The sequence below is a fragment of the Buteo buteo genome, chromosome 23 (genome assembly GCF_964188355.1).
Source record: "Buteo buteo chromosome 23, bButBut1.hap1.1, whole genome shotgun sequence".
In the NCBI taxonomy this organism is placed as follows: domain Eukaryota; kingdom Metazoa; phylum Chordata; class Aves; order Accipitriformes; family Accipitridae; genus Buteo; species Buteo buteo.
In genome coordinates, this window is record NC_134193.1 from 22,376,112 (window position 1) to 22,402,964 (window position 26,853).

The following is a 26,853-nucleotide window of genomic DNA, read 5'->3' on the forward strand; positions in this document are numbered from 1 at the left end:
TTTCTTCCCTCTAATTGGGACACTTCGTTTGTTTATCTGGTTGTGCAATCAAAATGTGAACTCGGAATGCTCTTTTCAAGCCAAGGACCTGCATCTCCCCCAGATGCAAATCCCAGTGCCTGAGAAAATGAGTGCAGGAATCGATCTCCTGGCCAATGCGGTGTTTCCATGTTGGAATACCCTGGAAGCAGAGGCACTGACTTTCCATATTATTATTTTTATGGCCCTATGGAACAAACAGTTGAATATGGTGCTGTGAGAGTGAATAGCAGGGGGAGAAGCTAATCTGTGCTCTAAGTAATTTGATCGCAAATCATTTAGAGAATGTAAATTGTAGGGGAGAGATGTCACTCCTGGCAGGAGGTCGCCTGTGTCACCTGTCAGACAGTCCCCAGTGGCGATCATGAAAATTTCTTTGCGGGATTATTAATAAATAAACATAATGCTCTGCATTTCTGCAGCACCTTTCACTGGAGGGACAGAAAGCACCTTAACATTAAGAACTATGCTATGCGATTATTTCAACTTCCTTTCAAAATACTATTTTAAAGGTTAAATTTGTCATTTGTTTCCTGGGATCATAAAATGGTGTTGAATTTAAACTTTATGATTTCCATCTCCACCTCTGCTCATTTTGAGGTAAGGTATAATCTCAATTTCACATCTTGATAAATTAAATGAAGTGACAAGTCATTAGTTCTGAGACATATGTTAAGTATTTGTAGTGCAGTAGCTCTTAGAGAGTGTAACAGTGGTCAGGAATCCCATGTGCTACTACAATGGACAAAGTTTTTGTCCCACAGATTTTATAGCTTAGTTCAAAACTAAGAAAAGCAGTAGAAGAGAAAGGAGGAGGTTGGGTAAGACCAATCGTGACTGGTTAGACCTCCTGTAAGAGTACATCATGTGGGATGTGAAGTTATGATCATAAAATTGTAGTGCTGTCATTCAGTGTGTAGTGATACATTGCTGCACTTCTAAAGAATTGGATCCTGGCTGTGCATCTCAGTATATGCACCACCATAACTGTTACTCAGCTAGAGGAATATATGGAAAAGATGAAGGAAAAAGAGCTGCTGATATCGTATGATCCCTGTGTGTTATGCTAACCAATACTGCCTCATTGTTCATTTGCATTCTTTTGTCTCTGTGTATCCATATTGTTAGTCTGAAATGTAAAACTTACCTGCAAGCTTCTTCTGGGCAGGAGTCTTCTTTTGTCCTGTATTTTTTGCACAACACCAAGCACAGCTCGGGTCCTGACTCATGAGTAGGACCCAAAAGTCCTAGAGTGTTACTAATCTGTCCTACTCCCATTGAAGTTTATGGCAAAATTTATCCCACCTTCTCTAGCTGTGAAATTATATAGCACTGGTGCTCTGAACAGATCTTAGAAGTGAAGAACAGAACAAATCACAAAAGAAAAGTATTACCCAGAATAGATTCTTCAGAAACTATACCCCATGAAAGGGGGCTGAGAATAGGAAGGTACATGCTTGCAGCTTCTGGCAGGGTCACACTTGTAACATCTGGCTGTGAAAGCTGGAAAGCTCTGCCAACTCCTTTTGAATAACAGGCCGTGCTCACGGAGACTGAGCGTAACTGTGCATTCCTGCGAAACTCGCCCAGAACACTTGGAAGGGGTCACGAGGAGGAATGTCAGGGAAAATAGGGGAAGGGCCTAGGACTGTTAAAGCCAGAGCTGCTCAATCTGGCTTCAGTTGCTTCTCTTTTCTTTTTTCTTTTCTTTTCTTTTCTTTTCTTTTCTCTTTTCTTTTCCTTTTTTCTTTTCTTTTCCTCTTTTCTTTTCTTTTCTTTTCTTTTTTCTTTTCCTTTCTTCTTCTCTTCTCTTCTCTTTTCTTCTCTTTTTTCTTTTCTTTTCTTTTCTTTTCTTTTCTTTTCTTTTCTTTTCTTTTCTTTTCTTTTCTTTTCTTTTCTTTTCTCTTTTCTTTTTTCTTTTTTCTCTTTTCTTTTTTCTCTTCTTTTTTCTCTTCTCTTTTCTCTTTTCTTCTCTTCTCTCTTTTCTTTTTTCTTTCCTTTCCTTTTTTATCTTTTCTCTTTTTCTTTCCTTTCTCTCTTTCCTTTCTCTCTTTCCTTTTTCTCTTTCCTTTCTCTCTTTCCTTTTTCTCTTCCCTTTTTTCTTCCCTTTTTTCTTCCCTTCCCTTCCCTTCCCTTCCCTTCCCTTCCCTTCCCTTCCCTTCCCTTCCCTTCCCTTCCCTTCCCTTCCCTTCCCTTCCCTTCCCTTCCCTTCCCTTCCCTTCCCTTCCCTTCCCTTCCCTTCCCTTCCCTTCCCTTCCCTTCCCTTCCCTTCCCTTCCCTTCCCTTCCCTTCCCTTCCCTTCCCTTCCCTTCCCTTCCCTTCCCTTCCCTTCCCTTCCCTTCCCTTCCCTTCCCTTCCCTTCCCTTTCCCTTTCCCTTCCCTTTCCCTTTCCTTTCCCTTTCCCTTCCCTTTCCCTTTCCCTTTCCCTTTCCCTTTCCCTTTCCCTTTCTCTTCCCTTTCCCTTTTTCTCTTTCTTTTTCAAGAAATTCACTCATGGAACTGTAAGAAAGCAAATCTCTGCAAAAAAAGAGAACTCCAGCATGGCTGAGTAAGGGAAGGCATTTGAGTCTTGCTAACAACCAGAGACACTATATAAACAGGGGCCAACTTAAGACAGTTCATTAAGAAAATAGGGGAGACAGAACAGTAAAGCTTGTGCCTTTGCTAACACAATAATGAAGGTGGTTAGAATGGTGTATCTTTACTATCAGCTTAACATATGGTTTGAGTTCACACCTGAGCCCAAGCTCTCCAGTTATCCACACTGCCCCTGTATCAGTGTGCTCTACGGCTCCAGCCCCGTGAGCCACATTCAAACCCTACCCAGAGAGGCAAGAGTGAGGCAACTAGTTTGAATTAAGGTGCTTCAAACTCCAGCACAAATGGCAGTGTAAGCTGTAACACAAGTAGTGTGGCATTCAGCTTAGAGCTCAAACAGCAATAGAATAGCACTGCTTTTGATTTTTATTGCTCCAAATCTGGTGTGGCGAGTCTTGCTTCTCAAAGCAAGCCTTAGATACCTGCTGGTTTAGTACAGACACTTCTGCCAACAAGACAGTAAAGAGAAGAAAACTGGTGCAGCAGGTAGCAGCACACCATGGGATATATCAGAGAAAGTACTGAAGCGATGTGCCTCTGTATCCCTGTGCTCTGTGCCACACAGCCTGTTTCAGATTTGTGACTCTCTGATCACAGGAGGTTGGATAATTTTCCAATTCCACAAGGTCTCCTACCAACCCTCTGAATTACTCCTCTCTAGACATTTCCTTACTGAGATGTCTGTGGCACTCCTTCTCCCTACTGCATGGATCCACTCTGGGTCTAGCCACAGCCTGCAGCAATGGTGCAGGACATGGTTCAGGTCTCCCCTTTGGGTTCCTTCCCACCACTGTCCTTCTTGCTCTTTGTTGCTGGAGTCTCTCAGGGTGGTGGCAGCATTGGCAACCAGCTGGCCTGTGGTGTGGTGACATGAAGTTTAGATATTTGCTTCTTCTTTGACCCCCTCTTGAGTTGTCCTTACACTGACACACAGACTTCTTCTTCACACACACTTCTGCTTCTCATAGTGCAGCATGACTCCTGGTTGTTAGCCTGTTGCTGAGGTCCTGCTGTATTGGCAAAGGCAGCCACCCCTGCGTTTCACTGGTAGCTACAACCTACTAGTGATGACTAAGGACTTCTAAGGAGCAGGCACTGCAGCTGTGGATTACCTTTTTGTGTGACTCTCTCTTTGAAATCTAACTCAAGGAAACCTTTTACTGCTTGGCATTATTTGTCCTATCTGCTTTCTCCTTATGAAGTTCCCAAAAGAGGACCATGGGAGATGCTGGCTGCAGGGGAGATCACAGTGACCACACGCTGTCACGAGCTGAGCTGCCAGAAAAGCCAGCGAGTTGTGAGCAGGCAGAGGGTGGTGCAGAGTCTGCAGAGACACCAAAAGGCAGGATGTGCTGGCTTTGGAGCACAAGGGAAGTTACATGAATGGAGCTGCAGAAAGGAAAATGCATGAGTCAATATTCATCCATATATTCATGATCTGTAGGCTTGAGTGCTGTGATGCTCATTATCTAGGCATGACCTTAAAAACTGCAGTTGATTGAGAACACGGCAGCCCATCTGCTTGGCAACACAGGCTGCTGGGGGCCTCACCCCAGCACTCTGCTCCCTGCACTACTTCTCTGTTCTTTGTTTGAATACAAATTCAAGGGCACAGGTTTCATCTCCAAATCCTTTGCTAGGGGCTGAGACAAGGCATCCACAACTCCTTCTCTCAAGAGCACACTGAGTAAAATCTGTGTGTGCCGGACACATAGCTTACTCTGTGTGCCAGCTCCAGCTCTATACAGCAAACTGCTTCCTCCTCCCTCTCTCCCCAAAATAAGCAGTGACCACAAGCCCGTGTGCCTAAAAACCTCCAAGTTCCACTTGCCTTTCCACAAAAGCAACAGAAACAGCCATCCCACAGCCCCTGCTAGGCAACACGGAGCTCATGCCATGAGCGCTCTTTACAGTTCGGGGGGCTGGTAGGTACCCCACGACAGTTAAGACAGGGACAGCCCTACAGCCAGCCTGGATGCAACAAGGAGAGTGTGTGATGGCTGACACTGAGGCATTCCCTCTGCCCCTTAGCTACGCGGAGGGGCTCTGCCGGGGCGATGCACCTCTCCCCAGCTGTCCTCTCCACACAGGAGAATGAGCAAACTCATGAATGAAAACTCACAATTTCCTTCCCTGCTGGTTGGGGACAACAGGCTTCTTCCATTTTTTCTGTACCGCCCCTCCCTGTTCTCAACTGACCAAAGAAATGAATGAGAACTGTCTGCTGCCACTTAAGCAGTTAAAATACACATCACCAGAAAAGAGGAAGCAATGTTAAATTTTCTGTCCATGTGAAAAATCCTTCTGCTCCTTCTTCCAGACACCTTCCTGAGCCTGCTTTCTAGCATCCCTTCTTCTTTAAAAGAAAACGTGTCTTTCTTCTAAGCAATTAAACTCTATAAAAAAAGGACATTTTCTCCATCATACTTTCCCATCTCCCCTTTCCTGGATGGCAATCACATACTCCAGATCTCACGCTGCGAAGGATATTCTGCCACTGGTCACATCTGGTTCCCTGATGAGATCCGCAGGCGGCTGAGCTGGAGCATTCGCTGGGTCACGTGGAGGCTCTAGGTTGCCTTATCTTCCTGAAGACCAGCACTTTTTAATCTCCTTTGATTCTATTTCTCTCTTTTTGCAGCACTCTTATCAGTTTGAGACTAAACTGCTGCACAAATGCTCATGAGATCAATCTACAGATCTTAAATATGGTAAAAAAGAGGTGTTTCTCTGAGCAATCTGGTGGAGAGATTTTGTACTGACTTTTAGACTAGTTCCACACTGGTATGCATTCCTTTAGCATTAATGCTTCCTCTGGGACTCGAACCTTACAGAAATATGAGAACCGAGCGTGCAGGCTGCAGACACACACTATGAAAGTCAGCCTGCATGTAGTGTGTGTGTGGAGAAGACATGCTGCAGCTATGTCTGTGGAAAGAGAAATTCACAGCCTATCTTCTCTAGCTACTGCTGGAAAAATGACTCTCTTTAAACTCTGTAATTTTCATTTGAGGAAGATGGTTGATTTTGGTTTTTTCTTTTTTTTTTCTTTCTGAAAATAACTTCTAGCAGAGTCTCCTCGGTGTATGCTATTAAGAATGGAAAATAACAAATAAGTCAATAGGCATATATTAAGTCAGTAAGGCCAGGATTTTATCAATAATGGACTGAGGATGAAGGATACAGTGACAGTTGCATTCAGCACTCAGAATAAAGTAAATCAATCAAATTGACTGTATGTTGATTTAAAATCCTTAAAGATTTGGGTCAAGATCATTCTAGTTTTCCTGAAACAGACTTGTTACTGGGAATCTTCATACCCACAAGTAATATAGAAATTTTCCTGTTTAGTTTTCTCAGCCTCCACTGATACTATGTGCTTACTTGCTGTGCTTTGTTCTGTTTGAACAATTAAAATAAAGTGCCCTCACTAGCCATGGGTCAGTACTAAAACATTTGGGCTGTAAATAATGAGGCACTGGTGGTTGCTCTACAATCATGTGAGTATTAGCCCTAAAAGCTTTAGAGGCTTAAAAGACTATTTTCTTGTATTTTAGGTTAAAAATTAATTTATTTAAAATACTTTTATTTATGTAGTTCTCCATTCCTTATGGGCTGATCTTCAGGCTTATGCTAGCTACTAAGAGTTCCTTTTGACAGTTGTATCAGTGGGATTTTAAATATTGTAGATTAAAATGTACATCAACCCATCCTTGAACTATATAAAATAATTAAACTGATTAAATGAAAACAGCTGAGATCCATGGATGGCGCAACCTTCATTTAGATGGATGTGTATGAAATACACTTCCTACACTTGAGGAGGCTCGATCTGGAGACAGAAAGCCAAAACTTGCCGTCCCAGGGCCCAGACCGCCGTGTTCAAGGGGAGGTGTCGCTGTGCAGGGGATGTGATCGGGGCCTGGCTTTAAACACACCAGGGCGAGCCAGGCTGCAGGATCAATTCGTGGGTGTTCTTAGAGGGATCGAAACAAGGAAGAAGTAAAGTAAACATGTTCTGAAAGTTCTCACTTCAGGGGTAGTTTAGAAGAGAATTTCACACACAATCATAGCATAGACTATGAAAGAAAGTCTATTTCTGTCAAGACTTAATTGAGGAAATTTAATTTTCCTTCCTAACTGAATTGCTGTTGATAATCTAAAGTAATTCTGTCCGGTCTGTCTAATTTAGCAATGAAAAACCTGGATCTTGAAGCTGTGCACAAGAATGTGGCAGATTTTTAAAAACAGCTTTTCTGACTAGAGAGACGGTAACTTATGGCAGCGTAACAAAAGATCTTTTTTTTTGGTCATTGTTTTGCTGTAAAAGACTGAAATTCTTATACCTCAATCCACTGACACTCCCTTTTTAAGAGAAAGAAATGCATTTTTGCAAATGGTGCATCAACAGACCTTGGGAAAATTGAGTTTGGAGAAAAAAATTGAATTCATTTTGTTTCTCTAAGCACTTTCCCATGTTTCAGATTTTGTACTGATAGATTGATGATATGATTTGCTTTAAAACCAGGTGGCCTCTTAGTTTCCATCTGTTGTGTCTATTGCTCTGTCTCTAGTGAGAAGCATTGCATAGCTGTGCAGGCATCTGCACCCTTGAGAGAAAACTCTTTACGCTATCAGAACTGCTCAGGGAGAGAGAATCTAGTTTTACAGTATCTTAAATGTGAGACGTATCACAAACTTGAGCCCCTGGAAGGATCATGTTTATATTCACCCAAACTGAATGCACTGAATTTATATTAGCTTTGTGTAAACAACTTTACAACAAAACCAAAACCTAGTGACGTTTCCAGAAGAAACAGTTCAAATCTTACAAAACCACCTGAATAGCCCGCAAACATTTGCTGCAGTGTCCTGGATGCCAGAGGTGGCACTGCTTTAGCAAGAACATTCTCCTAAAAGTAGGAGTCTTGATGGATAAACAACGCCACTTGAGCAAAGACCTGCCATGATTTTTCAAGTTCTGCAAAACAGAGACTTACTTTGGAGCTTAAACTATGTGAGTGGAGTCTGCTGGAAAAAGTGACTTATTTGAACCAAAATGTCTTCAGTAGCAGGTTCCCTGCAGCTCTGGTGTAGGTGTAGGTGATGCAATCAGTTGAGAGAGAGGAGACGCAGCAGCTGAGCATTACACTGTGCATGGGCTGCAAGAATTTCCCTGGAAGTTGTATGTTCGTGACTGTAACCCACAGAATGGAGAATACGGCCTTTCCCTGCCGCTCCCAGGGAATGTAAATAACAAATACTCGGTGCTGTTGGGAAGGGCGTCACAGTGAGCGACTGTCTTCTCTAGACTGCTAAGTACAGCAGCAGGACACCTGAGGGAATTTGGAAACACGTAAAGGAAAGGCCAAGGCACAGGACAAACGGGATGAAACGGCCAGTCACGTCCCAAAGAACGGGGCTCCCCAAGTGCGGGCTGTTTTGTTCTGGGTGCCGGGTGTTAGTCCTAACGAACCCGGCTGACCTGGACTTCCTCCCTCGCGCCTGCCTTTCCCACCCCAGCTGCGGTGGCAGCTGTAATCGGCGCCACACTAACTGCTTACAGCAATTCAACTAGTCTTGCTTAGAGGACTGATTAAATAATAATAAAATGTGTTATTTTTAACTGGCAAAGGGCTGAGCAGAGATGAAGTTATGCTGGCAAAGGGCGCTTTTGCTTGCGTTGCTTGTTTCATTTGCTGCGCTGCTCTAAGTCGCGCTGGCATTAGCACTTTCTGCTGTGACAGCACTAGGAGTTTCCCGGTCGTACCAGCAAACACCTTCTGATGGAGTTAGGCCTTGGAGTATGAAAGTTGACAAAATAGGAGCAATCGCGTTTCTCACCAGATACGCTGCTACCGTGTGCCTTTCGCCCAGTTCAGACAATTACAAGAGACTTGCTAGTTTCGTTTTTATTTATTGTGAAGTTCACTTTGTTTTTGTTCACGTGTAAAAAATCCTGTTGAATTTAAAGCTCAAATTCAACTTAGCCCTACTGAGTCCTAACGTATGTCTTCATCTGCAAAACACAGCGATTTGTGAATTAAGGATTTTCCGTCCGAAACGCGCAATCTATTTTAGAGCTGGACCCGTTCAGAGCCCTACTCCTGCGAACACGTACGCGCTTCCCTTTGGGCATGCGGCCGCGGCTGTGAGATGCAGCGGATCTATCGCCGAACCGAGCGTCCCCCCGAGCCCCCTTCTGCAACAGCACCGATGGAAGCGAAGCGAAGGCGGCGACGGCTCCGCCGTTGTGCAACCGCCCCGCAGCGCCCGCCGCTTGCACAAGCGGCGGCGGAAGGAGCTAATCCCGGGATCGCGAGTCTGCAGCTAAAAACGGGAAACCCCGCAAGCAGGCGCCGTGTCGGTTTTCAGGGCGGGCGGGGGAGCCGCGGGCATTTCTTCCGACACCCGGGGCGCGGGGAAACCGTCGTTTTCCGGGGGAGGAAAGGCCGCGGCGGCGGTGGGAGGCCTTGGCTCACGCTCCGTCCCACAGGGGGCCGCCGGGCTCCGGCGCTGACGCACGGCGGGACGTGGACACAACGCCCCGAGGAGCGGCGGCGGCGGGACCGGCCCAGGTACGCGGCGCCGGCGGCTCGGCCGGGCGGGCCGGCAGGTGGGCAGAGCGCCGCGCGGCACCGCCCACCCGCCCGCCGCGCGCTCCCGGCCCGCCCGGCCTGCGTGGCAGCCGGCGGGGCGCGCGGCCGAGCCGGCGGCGGCGGGCAGCGCGTGCGCGGGCGGCGGGCGAGCGAGCGGGCGAGCGCGCGCGCGCGCGGCGAAGTTGTCTGCGGGACGCGGCGCCGTTCTCGTCCGTTCCGTCCCTTCGTTCGCTCGCTCGCTCGACTGCGGGGGGCCGCGGCCGCCTGAACGTGTGTGCGTCCGTCCCCGTCCCCCCCGCCCCGTCCCCTCCGGGACGGGCACCGGCGCTTCTCCGCTGCCTCGCCGGCCGCAGGTGAGCACGACAGGGCCCCGCGGCCGCCCGAGGGCCGCGGCCGGGCCGCGCCGGGCTCTGCCGTGCCGGGGGTGTGCCCGCCGCGGGCCCCTCAGGCGGTGCTGCCGCGCCTCCGCCGGCCGCTCCTCCGGGCAGCCCCGGCCGGCCCGGGCCGCAGGTCGAGCGACGGGGGGGGGGGGGGTGGGTGAGGGGTGGGGGGGGTGCGGCCGCGCTGCCGGGGCCGCCGAGGGGCGCGGGGTCCGGGCCGCGGCGCCTCGTGGCCTTCCGTCCCGCCGGAGCTGCCGCGCCTCCGGCCCCGGGGCCGACACGTGCCCGGGCGGGAGTGGGAAACGAACGGGAATGTCACCCGAACCGTGAGGGCTGGCGGGTCGTCATCGGCTCCCGTCGGGAAGGCGTTGTCTGGCGGCGTTAAGATCTGAGCAAAGTTAAAACTACTATAAAAATAGGAATATTTGCGTGGTTTGGTGTCACCGCAGGGCTTGGCTTTTTGGAGGTTGGTTTTGGGCTTTTTTTCACTTTAAAGGCAGTGGCGCTGCCAAGCACACGTGTCCTGGCGAAGTGGCTCCCGTGTGAGCGCCCCACGCGTGCCCCTCCAAGTGTCGCTGCCCCACCAGAGAGCCCGGTAGGTGCTTTTCATCAATTTGTCTCCTCTCCGTGAGACTCTTGGAGCTCCTGGGGCTGGTGGGGAGAACCCCGGGAGTCCCTGGGCGCTGGCCTGAGACCCTCCCCAGCTGCTTCTCCCTTACGGCCTCCTGAGACTGCAACTCCTGGCGTTCCCCTCGTCCCCTCCTGGGAGAGGAGCGAACCAGTTCTCGGGGTGCTCTCTTTTGTGCCATCTCAAAAGATAGAAACCCTGAGATAAAACCAGCGCTATGGGGATTACCACATGGCTTTTGAGGGAGCACATGTTAGAGCTGAACTATGAAATACCACTTTTTCCCCCAAGATGTTATTCTCTCCAAAGTGTGATTTATGCTTGTTTAGAGTAATGGTGGATTTCTGAGCTCCATCTGTTTGTCTGTCTGTTCGCACACACGGAATATTTCTGCCAATGGTGATTGCCTATGGCATTATTGCAGTATAAGTAGTTTGATAGGAAATATTGCAGCAATTAGAAGTCCAGTGATGCAAGTTCCTGACACATTATGACTGCTTTGCTGTCATTTCTGTGTCTCCTTTGAAAGTTCATTTTTGTGAAGCATTGTAAGCAACTGTTTAACTTCTGCAGCATTTCTACAGTTTTTACATTTTGAGACATCTCTTGACATTGAGTCAAACTCTTTCCCCTGTTACTTTTTTCCTGTAGCCATTCTTTGCGACAGTCGTACTCTTTTAAGCAACGACAGGGGAAAAAAAAGGGGGGGGGAAAAAAGGAACCTCTTTTAGATACGAGTGTTGCTGCCTGCGTTTCCTATGGCTCTGTGCCTTAGAGACCTAAAAAAATGGGGGCTGGGAGGAGCTTTTATTATGGTGGAAAAAGAGCATCTTATGTGGGAAGTGAGATTTCTAGATGGGGTGTGAGTGACTGCTGTCACCCCAAAGGAATCGTCAGAACAGAATCAATCTTTTGGTTTCTTAACACCTGCGACGTATAAAACACTTCTGCTTGTTTTGTTTTCCCTTCTTCCTCTGGAATTCTGTTTCTTGACAAATACATGGTTTGTGAGAGAGGACGGACATGTAATTTGAATACAAGTTTTAATATACCTTTTCACAGTATTCATTTTGTTGGGAGAAAAGCAGGTAAAGATGAGTAACTTGGACTCTAAGCCCACACTGGGAAACAGATTTTTTTTGTTTGGTTGGTTTTTTAGTACTTGCCTTCTGTGATCCTACCTGAAAAGGTTTATGTCAGTATATAATACTTAAATGTACGATGAAAATAAAGAGCCTACACTGGCTTTTCTCATTTCTCATTATAATCAAGGCTGTACTGAACAAAATAGTGGGAGATTCTGAGATTTATCTTACAGCATGCGTTTTGGCTTTATTCAGACCTACCTGCAGGCCTCTTCTAATGGCTTTAAAGAGTTTTTTGCATACTGAATGATCTGTTGTTGTTTATTCAGAGTAAAATGAGTTTTGTTTTGTTGGTTTTTGGTTTGGTTTTTTTTTTTTTGTTTGGGGATAGAAGCCAGAAACACCTGTGTCGTTTTTTCTCCTACTCTACCTCTGCTTTCTTAGCTGTAAAATGGGGGTAGTTACCAAGAAGTTCACCTCCTGTGCACCTTCAGAACACGCTTTCTAGATGCGTAGAAGAGGAATTAGTGAATGTACTTTAACATCGTTTCCTACTTTATGTGGTGCCAAATATGTTTAACCTCAAGGCTGTAAAAATGTATACACAGCAAACAACATGGCAGTACAGACTAAGCCATGTGAACTGGAGCAGCCAACAAGTGGGGCAGGTGGTAGAAATGAAATGTATTCATTCTGAATTTAAAGCAAGAAAATTGACCCTGCGTTGCTGGAGGAGCAGAGGAAGTACTAGAGGAAGATTTCAGAAATGAAATGGTGAAAGTGGACATCAGTATGACCTCTGGGGCTTGACTTTTGCTCTGTCCTAAATGAAGGCCTAGTCAGGATACAGTCCTTACAGGAAATGAGTTTAAGAGCCCAACTCGTGTTTTAGTTTTTGTCATTCTAATTTGCTTTTCTTAGATGTTCTTGTTATAGAAGAGGTTTGTGGTGATCTCCAGCAAATGAGAAAAATAAATACATGAAACCTCACTTTAGAAGTTGGGCTTATGTTTACCATTGAATGAACATGTTTTTAGTTGCAGCTTCCTCAGTATTACTAGGTCTAGATGAGTGTTGAGTTGGACAGTGGCCATGATGCTCTGTATGGTTTGAGCACAGAATTATGATTAAAGAAGTCATGAATAGTCATTCTACCTGACACACACTCCTGCATTTGTTTTGTAAACTCACTTAACCAGTGTGTTTTAGCTTTTATAGGAATGATGGTGACTGTTTCAGTGTACACCGATCCAGGTGCTTGACCGGCTTGTTTGTAGGAAATTGTGATCTATGTCTTTGTATCCAGTATAGATGCAAGAAAAACATTCTTGCAATATTGAAAGCAAACAGTAAATATTCATGCAGTTGAAATATAGTTCATGATTGCCTTGATGCCACTCATCACTGAAGACCCTGAAAATGTGGCTTTTGGCGAGAAAATGGTGACTGCTACTGGTTACAGGGCAGGCATGGTGGCAGAGGAGGCTCACGTGTGTCCGTGCCACGCTCTGTGGACAGGACAAGATGGCCTTTCCCAGTATAAAATCATGTGGAAGTTAAAAGAAAATGGACGGAATTAACGCTTTGTCCTGTTAAAGGCAGAGACCTTGAAAATAGTTTCTTCTGTTACTAAGTCCTGTTAATGCTGTGTTTATTACACTCACCCTTCCCTTTGTAAAGCTTTTAGTACAAGCACATGCAAGTACGCAGCAAGTTCCTTGTGCTTTTAATCGGGAAGATGTGGTACGTCTCAGTGTCTCCCTAGATGGCTGAGCTAACATCAAACAGCTTGGTGCTACCAAACTGGATGGTTTCTACTTGTGTTCTTTGTTCCCCTGGGTCAGGGCTGGTGTTTGGAGTATGGGTGAGTTGGCTCAACTGAGTAAATTGGTGTAAAACTAAGGAACCAAAAAAGGAGGAGGGAAAAAAAACCAAAAAAAGTTTGATTAAGTAAGTGAGTTGAAGCATTTTACTCTTTGTGGCTGCCGAAAGGGCAATTTGTGTTTTCCCTAGCTGTGTCCTTGCCTTTTGCCAGAAGGGAACTGACCCACTGAGGGATCAGAGGACTGCTGCAACAGAGGGACTAGGATGCGCACCAGGGAAAGCAGGCTGGACCCTTCTGGCCTGATGCTTTTAAGGGAGCAGTGGTCTGTCAGCTGCAGAGCACGTTGGATGTGATGTGATGTAATAGGTCTCTTCCACTTCTGAATTCCATGTTTCACTGTAGAGCTGTCTCTAAAGTTAAAAGCAGGAAAAAAAAAATAGTATCCAGGAGATGGAAGAAGAACGTGTTCAAACTGAGAGGTAGCGTTGGCCCAGACAACACTTTTCTTTTTGAATTAAAAAACAGAAGCCAAAAAATTTGCATGCAAAATCTAGATTTAAAACTGACTTTAAAATCATAGTGGTTTTTTTCAGCAGGTTGAAATTGCTGCAGTGTGTCTAAATTACATAGAAAATTAAGCTGTATAAAATACTTTTAAAAAAATTTTTTACAGGTTTGGTGGGGGGGTGGAGGTACGTGTGTTTGTTTTTAAAGCCAGATTGGAAGCTGCTGTCTTTAGTTGGCTGAAATGTAGGACAGGGAGAACTGAGGTTCTGTGTAAGCATGTAACAAAGTGGGCAGTTCTAGAGCTTGTAAGCTAAATTTTGTTTAAAAACAGAAAACCACAGGGAGTTATTTTTAATAGTGGTTCAAATGCAGATGTCTGTAAAGCTGTCAAATCTTTTTGTGGGTAGATAGGTCTTTTTCTATCTTGGCTTATTTTTTATATGCGTATTGGATTGGATCAAGATTACTTCGAGTTCTAACCTGTGCTAAATATTTAAACATCTGGACTTGCTGTAAGCGTCATTGCTGTACATGTGTGAGAAGTGTCTTGGATTTTTCTTTAACATTTTAAAATATTTCAGAAAAAATATTTTTTTATTCAATTAAAACAGTACATTTGGCTTACAGTGTTTGGTTGTATGATACGGCTTATCACATGGCAGAAAACGCAAATTATTTTATGGTGTCAGTACAATTAAAGAAATTAAATTTCTAAAGTGTTTACTTCAGCTTGGTGCTACTTTAAGTGTCTGCTATCATAGATTCCAGGCAGTGAACAGCTGTCTGTCGCAGATGGGAGAGGAAAAAAAACTTCCCCTTAGCTTCTTACTTCTAAAAAGGTTTCCATATAAAACCAGTAGTAATGTAATGCCACCTTTTAGTCAAATTTGAGTTTAAGTGAACCGACAGGAGACTTTATTTGAAACCAAATGGTGTAAGTGAATGAGACTCTAGGAATTTTGTACTCCAAAGCGTTCTTGAAACCTCACAAATGCTTGTTTAGCAGTCAGAATGCATTATTTATTAAATAAAAAAAAAAAAGACTTGCAGGTAGTTTATGAATTACTTCTTTAGAGTCTCCTGTGTTTCAGTAAGGTAAGGTGCTGTTGTGTGTCCTGTTCTTGTACTGTGTTTTACACAACAAAATCGGGTAGATTATAAACTGTCAAGGAAGCATGTAGCAAATCCATATTTTTAATAGAGTCCAAGTGCAATGAAGTCTGAAAGAGAGCAGGTGTGAAAGGCGTAATGATTTTTGTTAGATGCGAGTGTTTTCTGCTAAGATCTCGAGATGGCAGAAGTGGAGTTTGTGCACAGAACTACATGAATTTAGTTTTAGATTGTAAGTTGGATATGCTGTTTTATTGTTCTATGAGCTAGTACACTACGGCGATTATAAAACTTATTAAAATAGTTGTGACATGTCTGATCACAAAATGCAGAAGATGGTAAGATTGTTCTTCTTAAGTTGCTGCTGGCATAAAGCTCTTTCCCTTATGGTTGTTTCCTTGCTTTTTTTCTTTTCCTTTTTTTTTTTCTTTTTTTTCCTCTCCTCTCTCGACTGTTAACAGGCATATTACAATTCTTGGGCACTTCTTAAAGTTTTTGTGTTTATTTGCTTTGAGTAACTTGGGTCTCCAGTTCTGGATTCTAACATTTCTGTGTGCTTCACATGATGAATCAAAGTAGGTGCCAAGCCATCCCTTGCCTTTGGGCAGACCTCAGGCACCAACCCTGACAGATCACTGCATTTGCTTTTTAGGAAGGCAGTTTATTTTGTCGTTTTGTCAAAGTATTGACTGGTTTTGGTCATAATTTCAAGGAGTTCTCATTCTGAAGCTATTCTGATTTCTCTGTCTGGAGCTGGCAGGTGCAGTGGTCTGTGGACGTTTCAGTTCGCCATGTCTTTAAAATGTGGCTGCACCTCTGCACTGATTTATATCAATATAATGTGTAATATGTTTTTTTAAAAAAATTTAATTCAGTGGATGGATTGTTTGTCTAATCAGTTGGAAATTGTTTTGAAATGTTGTTTTTCCAAGTGTGGAGACGCTGCTGAGGCTGTTTCAGAAACCCCTTTTGGAAACGAGCCTTCTGGTTAGAGGGAAGAGATGGCTCCTGATCTTGTGTTGCCGGTGGCAGAATGAGGTGTGGGAGTGCTCCCCGGCACATTTCAGGCAATGCTGGTTCTAAACCAGCCTAAACCTCTTGCAAACCAGCCTAACTGAGGAATCAAGGGTAATAAACCCGAGTGTGGCAATGCTAGAGAAAAGGGCAGAGATTCCCCTTTGAGGAGGGGGGCGATAATGTCTTGCGCTGCCACAGCTATTTACAAAATGAATGGCTGTCAACAGCCTAGCTGGTGCGTCCCCAGATATGCATTTCAACCTTGCCAGGAGACAGCTGAGGGACCTTCCTGAGGAGGTCTCAGTGTCTTGTTTCAACGCAGCATCCCACCTTTCGGCCCCGAAACATCCTTTGGTATTTGATCTGGGTGGGATTCCCCAGGACTGGTTACGCTGTCCATGGGGGGGACGCTGTCGCCATCCTGCTCCTCCATGCACTATATCCAAGTGAATCAGTCGCCTCACCTAGTGCGCTAGTATTTCGAGGTCAAAAACCAAACTGATAAGGGCTGTGACCCTGCGCCTAGCCCAGCCTGCTGACGGAGCAGGTGTTGCTCCACACCCTGGAGAGGATTTGCAAGTCTTTCATTTTGCAGAGCTCAGTGACAGATAACTGTTCTCCAGTTACTTTTGTCATTTGGTCTTTGAGAAGCCCACTTGCTACAAGGCGGGAAATATCCACCAGCCTGTTGAAAACCCATGGCGTGCATGAAGCAGAGCTTTAAGTCCATGCTGACAAGAAAAACGGGTGCTGGATAGTTGGGATTGCTCTCTCTCAGAGCTGGTGTGCTGGGAGATAGTGCAGCCTGAGCTGTTTTGTCCGTATTCACTGGTGCTCACTTCCGAGGCAGCCGCTGTCTCCCGGCTCAGGCGGTGCAGGATAATATAAGTTGCAATTTTTCTTCTTTCCTTAGAGCCAACTGTCCTCTTTTACTTGGGAGAGTAACTTTTTTCTTAACCTAGTGATTTTTAAACTGTGGAGTTGGAGATTGAAATCGCCGCAGATGGTGCAATAATTGGGGAATGTTGACCTGCAGGATGGATTGCAACTTCACAGTACATTCCATACGATTCCTTTCAGGAATTTCAGTTTAAGTCTCTGTCCTGTTCTTAACCTTGCAGACACTTGTACACTGCTGTCCTGAAAAGGAGTGGGTTTTCTCCTTGTTGGAACATTTTGTTTCTTGCATAGGAACACTGAATGTCAAGCCTATCTTGGAGAGTTCGTGGTGGGTACTGGTTCTCTGGGCATATGTATGTCATTACAGTGAGGAGATGGGGAGAAAAACTGTAGATATTTTAAGGTTCCTTTCCTCCAACAGTAGGGACTTGGGGTAGACTAGATATCAACAAACATTGACACAAAAATTCCCCCCTCTTTCATTCATGGAAGTTCTGCTTTCATTCTTCTGTACTGTCAGTATTTCATTAGCTCTTCTGTCAGAGTTCTGCAAAACGTAAGTCTCAAAAATTTAAACTGGAACAAAAAAACCCCAAACCTTGAAAAGGTTTTTAAAAATATATGAATGTATTCCAAAGAAGAAAATAAGTCACAACTGTGCGTGTCTGTATGCTACCCTTTAATCAGTTTGGAAACCGAAGTGGTGACTTTCAGCTGTCACTGTATTAAGAACCAGTGCTGCCTTTTGTGGCAGTCTGTATATACTGAACTCAGTACTATGTAGTAAATATTCTTGCTGTGTTTTCATAATCATTCTACTTAGAGTAAGCGCTTCTTGGGTGGGTATTACAAATCTGTTAATCTTTATGGTATTTATAGGGTAATTTTTAACTCTCTTGAGCTCCTTACTTCCTTGTGGGTCAATTACTCAATTTATAACATTATGTCAGTTGTAAGAACTTTACCATCCAAGGGTAAACAGTGTTGGGTATGGTTCTTTACCTGTGTTGGCTCTTAGTTCTTTGTATATTAAGGTATGCAATAACTTACTCTGTGACTGACTTACTGGGATTTCTTTTAGTCTCCCTGGTTTGTACTTTAAAGTGACTACGAAGACTTATTTTAGCTGTTGTGCTTCATCACTAATGCAGGGAGAGGGAAAAACTTGCAGCAGTTCTTTCTGAAGACTGTTAATCAAGTTGCAGCTACTTAAGTCAAAATTGCTGTAAATAATGTTTAAATATGTTCGATTGTCTATTGATGAAACCGATTACTGCGAGTCAAACATTTTGCTGTGTTGTGAGCACACAGCTCTCTAGGGGAGGGTTTGGCTCTGTAGGAGGGAGGGTTGGCTGCCTTGATTTTATGTTCTTGCTGTAGTTGTCCATGTTAAAGTGAAAATCTGCTCCAACTCTGTGGGCTTTCAGTTGGCCTATGGAAAGAGAGAATAAAGTCATCTCCCAGCCCTGGAGTTGTTCTTCTTGAAATTGCCTTTCCCCTTGCTCCTTTTGCTACCATCAGCATTACCACAGCAGTGCAACCTGATGGTGGTGATCCTTGTGTAGCAAAGGGGCATGCCCTCTTTCCGTAGTGTTTTACCCATTGAGAATGTTTGGAGCTGTAGGGTGGGGGAGAGGTGTGTGTAGTCAAGAAAATTGCTGGTGACTTGGAAACCGTGGGTTTGGGGAGCACCCGTCATTGCTCATGTGGCCACTAGCTCTTGGAAACAGTAGAATGGAAGGAAATTTTCTGGAAGGCCTGAGGTAGATAAGACCAGAGGTGCCAAATAGTCTAGTGCTGAAGGCTCTTTTTGTTACCTGTGAATGCTGAAGTGTAATCTACCAGCTTTTCTTCTCTTATGCTTTTCTGTTCTATATTTTCAAGATGAAGCTTCTGCTGCAAAAGCAGGTTTCAGCATCTATGATGGGTTTTTGAGGATCTAATAAGTCCCTGAAGGAGCCTGTGTTCTAGTTGCACTTTTCTTTCTTCCCAGGGGTAAGCCGTGATTCATTCTCATGGACAAAGAGACCTTGTAGCATTTTTGGCATAACGTACTGTAGATTGTTGCTCTCAATGAAGTGCGTATTATTTTCAAAGATTCGGCCAGTTTGGGGTGGGTTTTTTTGGAGTTGGTTGTTTCGTAAGCATGTTACACTATGGTGTTCCTGGTTTTTTTCGTTTGTTTGTTTTCCATAAAACTCCTCAATATTCTGATTACTTCTGGATTAGAAAAATGTCAAAGGGATAATGAAGGAAACAAAACTTTATTTTCAGAATACGAAGGTCAAATGTTTACTGCCTCAGCATCATTCATTCCATCAATAACAAGGCAATGAAAAACAGTATTTCAGCACTGCTCAGACCATCTTCTCCTAGGTACCTTATTCACATCTAGGCACACCTGTTGGAGTATTTGGCTTTACATTTTCCTAAAGGCAGCTGTGTGTGGGAGCTTTGTGCTGGTGTCTTTTCTCCTGCACAGCATGGCCATGGCACAGGTCTCTGAGGTGCCCTCTTGCCTTTTGTCAGCTTTATTTCAGAATTCGTGGGACTGGCAGGAGAAGCTGGCAGTGTCTTTCCGCCGGCTGGTGTGTGAGAAGTTGGTCAGCTAGAAAAGCTTAAGTGAAATTAAAGCCTTGGTTGGCAGGAGATGTGTTGTGTTTTTAAACAACCTGTTTGCATGTGGTCCTCCAAAGGAAGTAAAGTTTGAAAAGAGTCATTCATCATGAGTCTTATCAGACTTTGCTGAAGTTGCATCTTATCTTTCCTATTGTTCATCTGAAATTGGAGATAGCTGAGTGGCAGCTTGCTCAATTTTTTTGGTGATGTAGATGGCACTAACGAGTTAGATAAAAGCAGCTAGATTATGTGGGGAATATAGTTTCCCTTTGGAGGCAGTATCTAATTTGTTACAGAGGACGATATTAAAATTTCTAACTACTCTTAAGTCATCAGGCAGCAGTAGTAACCAGGGTAGCTTTTGTTCATCCATCTAATATGTGGCATTAATTTCCCTCTGAACTCGGTTGCTGTTGTCCATAGTTTTTCCTTCATGCTGTTACCATAGCACGAAGTACTGATGCTTGCAAGTACATGGCTGTACATTTTGCTGAGAGCATGTGGCAGTTAAGTTCTTCCATAGATTAACTATCATTTTACTAGTAGGCTTTTGGCTTGGTTTGGACTGTAAACTCTTCTGGGAGTGAGTCGTCATGCATTGGAGCTGGGGTCACTAGCTGTTGCGCCAAAGCAACTCTCCCTGCCACCTCCCATGGTTTAAAGGTGGGGTTTGACCTCTAAAACTGGGTGGTGTAGTCCTGTCTCTGCCTCCCTACATGGAGGATTTGCATTTCTGGGACTTTGGTTTCACCTCTCTCTTGCCTTGGTGTGATCTGAAATAGTCTACGTGTGTCAGCTAACTGGTAGATGTTGGAAATTCGTTAATGAATATTTTCTATTTATTTGAATACATTATTTTTCTTCCATGTGTTCCCCTTTTCCACACGTTTACTCCTTTAAAACAAGGTGTTACGTGGCTCTTGGTTTTAGTGTGGGAACTCTGTCCACTCGCAGGAATGTGTGCTACCAAACCAGTTTTGTTGTTTTTATAGAAACATTGCCCACACACTCCTTTTGCTTTCCAAATATCTATAAATCGTTGCAGGATCCTGCTGACATCACTGTGGTGATCCACGTTTTATTTTGTGATACTGTCTAGGGGTTAGAGCAAAGTAGAGTATGGAGTCAGGAAAGGTGTGTTTTGTCCCCATCTTAGACTCCAGTCAAGTCTAGGCACTTAATACAGCAATTCATGTTATTTCCAAATAAACTGCTACATCACTATTCATTTATATTTTTCTATTAGCTCTCTAAGCTGGTTTGTTTTACATTAGGTCAATTTGATCCTTTGCTGTCGCTGCTCTTTAATTTTTATTTTTCTGCTTTTGCACTTGCTTTGCCATATTACCTCCTCCTTCCCTGGTTGGGGATAGCTGAGCATGGATATTGCTGGACTTGAAAAATTATTTCTATCGATGAATAGTAGTGTGTTATTCACAGATACTAATAAGGTGTCAACATAATTTGCATTGGTATTTCTAAACCATATTGTAGCTTATTTTGAAATACTGTAAATATTTGTGTTTCTTATCTGAAACAAACCTTTGTGCAAGTATCTGATGGTAAATAGTTGTCTTCAAATGCTGATGAACTGGTCCATGGTAGATAGTTTCAGCTGTGTTCGGCATAACTACTCTTAAAAACTGGTAATTCGAGATGGGTGGAAAACTACATTTTACTTAGTTCATGGATTGCTGAAAGCTAAATTGCATTCTGTACCTCGGGTGGACTTTTTTTGTTTCTTTCTTTTAATTGCATTAGCACTTTAACCCTAAGTACTTCTCATCATGGCTGTGGCTGATAGGTAGGTGTCTGGAGGTAGATAGAACAGATGCTGCATTTTGAAAACATAATGTAGAGTACTTGGCAAACGTCTGTTAATTCTTTGATTTCATGCTCTCTGACACAAGTGGGTTTTTTTATTATTATCTGAAGGACTGTGTCGTATCTGCAAAACAACTGTGAGATGGACCTCAGTTTTAGGGGAAAGGAAAGACCAGGGCAGGGCAAGTCGTCTCCACTCTGCTGGTTTTTTGTACCCGTATGGTGAGAAACTGCTCAGTCTCTGATCAATATATCACTGTAGAGCTGGGGATGTCTGAAAGGCACCTTGTGGTATATAGCAGAGATTGTTTCAGACAAACTGGAAATGAAATCATGGAGCTGTTGTCTTGGTAAGTAAAGTGTAATTTTTCTAGCTCCCTCAAATAGGGGAATTTCTGTTCTAACAGCATAGTATTAATCTGAGATCAATGCAGTGTCTTGGCAGTCAGGGGAGGTTGGGAAAGAAATGCAGGGTGGGCAGGATAGAAGATTTTTGTTTGCATGAGTAAGCTTATGGTTTTTAATAATCTGATACTGCTGAGTTTATGCTTCAACATTGAAGCTTATTAGAATAATAGAAAATTGTTACACAGAGGGCAGAATATAGTGTGAAATGTGATTTGTCTCTTACACAGAGCTTGCACATTTAGTTATAATTTTTTGAAAGGTTAATTCCCAGTTTCTCTTCAGAACATTCTGTGCAGGCCTTTCTGTAGGGGAAAAAAAAAAAAAAAATTGGACCCAATTTAAATAGACAAGTCTTGTGAATCCTGAAAGAATTTGGGCATTTAGCCCAGGAAAGGGAGAGTTCTCTGCAAGAACTTCATTAACCCTGTCTGTCATCAAAATAAGTAATAAAAGTAGCTATGCAGACTTTATAAAGAACAGATCTTTTTTGTTTTACCCTGTAGCCTTGATCTGCAAGGCACTGGTGAATGAATCTTGTTCTTTAAGTAAAACTGTGCCCATGTGGAAAAGGAGGTGGAGGTGTGTTAGATACAGTGATGCAGAAGTGTGGATATGAACTAAACTGCATTAATTTTTGGAAAACAGGTGCCGTTAGTTCCAGGTACTCAGGAACATGTAGAGAAGCTGACTATTTTATTTAGTATAGATAAGGCACCTTATAGCAATATTGATAATACAGTCTCATTTAGCATATTTTGAGGTGGAAGAAATACAAACATATTTCTAAAATAGCTATTTTTGTAAGTAGACAAATGTTAAATCTTCTTACACAGGGAAGAGTTTCTGCTTCCGTTTGGCTGTTACTTGCAAGATCCAGATGCTGTGAAAGCTCTTCCTGCAATGCTAGCATCTGGCTGCTTGGAAGTTTTGCATAGGGTTTTATGAGGTGGCTTTGAAGTTCCCTTTGGATTTGAATCATATGAATCTTTAGATTGGCTGGGCTGCATAATTCTCGGCATCATTTCCTCTTACTTCTGATTATGAGAAATGTAAATACTTCAAGCTGTTGTTCTGATGTTTTGAAGTTGGGTGAACATATATCTATATCTATATCTCTCTGTCTTCCTCCATTCCTTTTCCCTGTATTTGAGACAAGATATGTTGGCTATTAAAGACTGAAATTAATGGCTCTAGAGGGAAACTGCATGAACAGAGTGGTTATAGCAGGTTTCATGGATTTTGAGCCCATCGGCCGTGGGCTTGCTCTTTTACTTTGGTCTGCCTAAGCTTTCCTTAAATATTTGAGAAATTACAGCAATGTTTCAGAAGTATCTTTGTGAGGTTTTCTTAATATTTGTCAAGTGCTTGGAAGTGTGCTAATTAAAAGGTTTTTATCAGTGCTAAGTGGTGGTGTTTCTAATCACATACATATATATGTATTTACAGAAAAGTTTGTTAGGATTTAAGGTCATATGTTTGTTAAGCTTTCTGAGAACAGACCAGGCTGAACAGTTCCCACATTCAGGTTTTGGGACTGTAGCAGCAGAGCTTATTTAAATTTTTTTTTTTTTGTACTTTGGATGTTACTTCTGTTTTTGTCTCACTGGCCTAAGATGATCTGTTTGCTTGTGCTCTTGCTTGAGATGGCTAGTTGCTGAAGGTGTCTTGATAGGAACAAGCTGTGGAAGTAGTTTGGATTCTTAGTTGTGTATGGTAGAAACTTATTTTAGGGACTGGCTTAAATTGGATGTTTTTGCCATAGGTTGGGAACAATCAGTCTTCCCTCCTACTTGATTTTTGGCTCTTCTTTTTTACAAGGGCTCTTCAGATGTTGATCGAGAGTGGAAACCATTTGTATTTCACATGTAGATTGTCAACTTTCTGGTAGTACAGTAAAATTGCTTACTTACATGCAAATAGCTGATTGTTCCCTTGATGCGGAAGGGAGACTGTACAGCCAGTGTGATAATGAAGTTGACATTACTGGTACAGACAGTGCATGTTTCATAGCTGTATGTGATGTTACTTACTTCAGTTATGATTTAATGATGTGAAAATGTCTGGCAGTTTCTGTGAACGTATACGTTGTGAATATATTTCCAGCCTATATTTAATCTTTCGTTCATCAGAAATGAATGAATTCTGAGAAGGGTAACAGAAACGTTCTTAAATAATTTGGCTTCAGGCTTGAAAACTTTATTGCATTATAAATTAAAAGGTGAGCATGTTGTTGCATGCTTAGTAAGCAATACAGTAAAATTCCAGGTAGATTTAGTATGTGTTTATTTTTAACATGTGTTTCGTTAGCACCAGTAGTGGCCTGAGAGGTCTCTCGCTAGTGTTTCAAAGGTTGTAAAAATGAATATAGTGAATACTTTTGGAAGGCTCAAAATTGCAACTAGAAGAATATAAATTAAGGTGTGTTGGCCTCTTACTTTATCTGAAACTTACATAAGTGAAAAGTAGTTGAGGAAAAATGCAACCTGCTGTTACTGTGCTGTGTTTACAGTATTAGCTCTCTTCAAAGAAACTGTTGTGACTTTATATGCTGCCGACTGCTATCCATCTTCAATTTTGGATGTGAATACGTATTTGATATTTATCTACATCTTGCACAAACATTGTACATAAATATGGTGTTGCACTAGGAAATTCCGTGCAGTAAAATAAGAGGTAGGAATAGTCCAGTTAGGCTGGCAAAAAGGAACATTTACCTTATCACATTGATTCCTTAGTCATAACTATAAATCACCAAGTACTTTTGGCACTGATCCTAGGACTGTTCAATAGGAGCTGTGTGCAACCATCCCTTGTAACGGATGGATTGAGCTACGTAGCATCTAAAGTGTATTCAGAAGACTTACAAACAATTATGGCTTTTGATTTGGGACCAAGTTCTAGAGAGCTGATACTACAACATAGGAAAAAAAAAAACCAAAACAGAACACAAAACCCAACCCTTAGCTCAGATTAAACCTTTTCAAACGAAAATTAGAAGTAAGCTAACTACCTTCCTGGTTGGTGGCAAGAACTGTTGAAAGTAATGGGCTTATAAAACATTCTAACAAAAGTATTGTATTAATGCAAGTAGCATCTTCAGGCATAGTAATATGGTCAGGGAGGAGAGAATACTGTCAGACCTTGCTATTTTCAAGTCATTTTACTAGATTTGTCTGCAAACTAGAATACAGAGTATTTAAAATTATAATCTTGCTTGCTTAAAATGGGAATATGGACCTCAGCTGGATATAGAGAATGATTTGAAAGAGAGTGAGAAGTTTGACACAGATACTTAATTATTGGCAGGAAGCATTTGTTTTATTGACATCTACAGTGAGATGGCTCCGAATAGCTTTAAATAGTTGACTTAATGTCATTTTGCTTCTAGGTATGGAACAGTGAATTACAGTGTCTGTCACAGCATTTGTTTAATGAATATCAGTTGTTGACATAGTATGAAAAAGCTCTAGGGCTTTTCAGCCATTTTACTGAAACATTCTCAGTGGATTTTGGGTCTTTGAGGAGCCAGCACTCCCATTACTGTCTGTTGAAAATCTAGTTTGCACAGTCTTAACAAAAGGTCTGCACAAAGTCTTAACACAAACTTATCTGCACCTGCTTTCAGGGTAACTCCAACGCTTGTAAAATGGTAGGTGTGATTAAAACACCATTCTTCTGCTCAGTGGTCAATTTGTTACAAACGTTATCATCCTTTTTAGGGGTTTATAAATTGGAGGTACAATTTTCACTGAGGGCTGTGACTTGGTTTCTGCATTTTGATTGGGCAGCAGCTACTTGTAAAATTTTGAATACATGAATACATAAATATATTTTTGTATTTTCTCATTCTGAGGTCAATTCCATAGTTTGAATATTTGTAACTTCTATTAATGAGTTATTTAAGGTTGGATGAGGATATGCTTCTGAAAGTTTTTAGAAATACCGATCTGTTAAATGAAATTCAAATAAAGGTTGAGTTAAAAAAAAAACAAACAGCTGGGGTCCTTAGTACTTAAAAATACTGATAAAGAAAGTTTTACTTTGAAACACAACTATTGTCTTTAACTGTATTTGGTGACTGATGCTTTTATTACTCTAAGTACTAGATCCAGGGCCTACCCTTTAAAGCTTCCCTGACACTAAAGACTGGGAAAATTGTTTTCTGCCAGTTTTCATTTGGCCTTTAGAGCTTATTTCAGTGAGGATGATTAAAGTTATATTAGATAATATATTAGCATTTTGGTCTTGGATGGTATTACTAAATCTAACAAAGCTGTGTAACTGAGTGATCTTAATACATCATTTTTTAGAGTCTGTTTGCACTTCCATATATTTTATGCTTTCTTGGGCTTTGCAGGTGTACGTAACTCATGCTGTGTTACATTTGCTTGTGTATATCTATAGATACAGTTTCATCTTAATGCTAAACCTAAAATTTTGAAACTATTTACTGGTGATATATCTGCACTCTATTTAACAGTTTTTGCTTGAATTCCCTCATTGCAATCTGGAGCTGTTGGTAAGACAAACCATACAATCCTTCCTCTGCAGGGCTGGTGGTGTTTGTAGGCAGCCTTGCCACCATGGCACTCCAGCCAGCTGTATGTTGTGTAGGCAGCTCTTTCTGAACAATTTTTTACTGAATTTTATTATTTAACTCTGCCCTTGCAGCATTCTCTCCTGTCTCTTGCATTTCAGTGGTATTCCTCATGTTGTTTCCTTTAACATTCATATTCATATTTTTTTCAGTGTTGGCAGGTGTGTATTTCACATTAACATGAGGGTTTTTTTGGATGTTAGACTGCTATTTGCTTATGGTAATTTCCAGTCATCATAAGGTGACTGTTGAGAGAGATGAGCAGAGAGGAAAAAATTGTCAAGCATTTACAGTAAATACTCTCTGCTTTTGGAAACGCTGTCAGAAGTTTAATTGTTAGGTTCAAGTAAGTTTGTCATGTGCCAGACAGAATCAGTCTGCTGTAATGAACGGGTTACACATTTCACCAGCAAAAAGGGAGAGTGAGAAACCAAGGGATGCTCAGGATTTCCTGTCACCTTGCACTGCAGAAGGAATGGGGTAGGCATTTTAACCTAGCCTGTAATTAGGTTTTGCATGGAAGCATATATTACTGCGCTTGCTTTGCCAAAGCTCTTCAGTATGATGGATGAGATTTAAAGGTTGATCTGACTAAATTGCAATGAGAATACTAACGACAAAGATATTTCTGTTGTGAACTATTCCTACCAGACATCATAGCTGTGACAGAAATGGTGTAAGATAATGGACAATAAAAGTCACTCGAAAATAATACTC

At 42.6% G+C, this 26,853-nt stretch overlaps 1 protein-coding gene across 4 annotated transcripts in view; it reads left to right on the forward strand.

Moving 5' to 3' along the window:
- Window positions 1-8,877: 8,877 nt before the first annotated feature.
- Window positions 8,878-26,853, forward strand: part of NEK6 (NIMA related kinase 6) — a 71,024-nt gene continuing 53,048 nt past the window's right edge. For 2 of the 4 annotated variants that reach the window (XM_075055476.1, XM_075055471.1), the window contains exon 1: window positions 8,878-9,215. The gene's annotated coding sequence lies outside the window, so the exon portion shown is untranslated. Of the gene's footprint in view, window positions 9,216-9,300; window positions 9,590-26,853 lie in introns of those variants that run through there. The other 2 variants (XM_075055470.1, XM_075055468.1) reach the window with 1 other exon arrangement.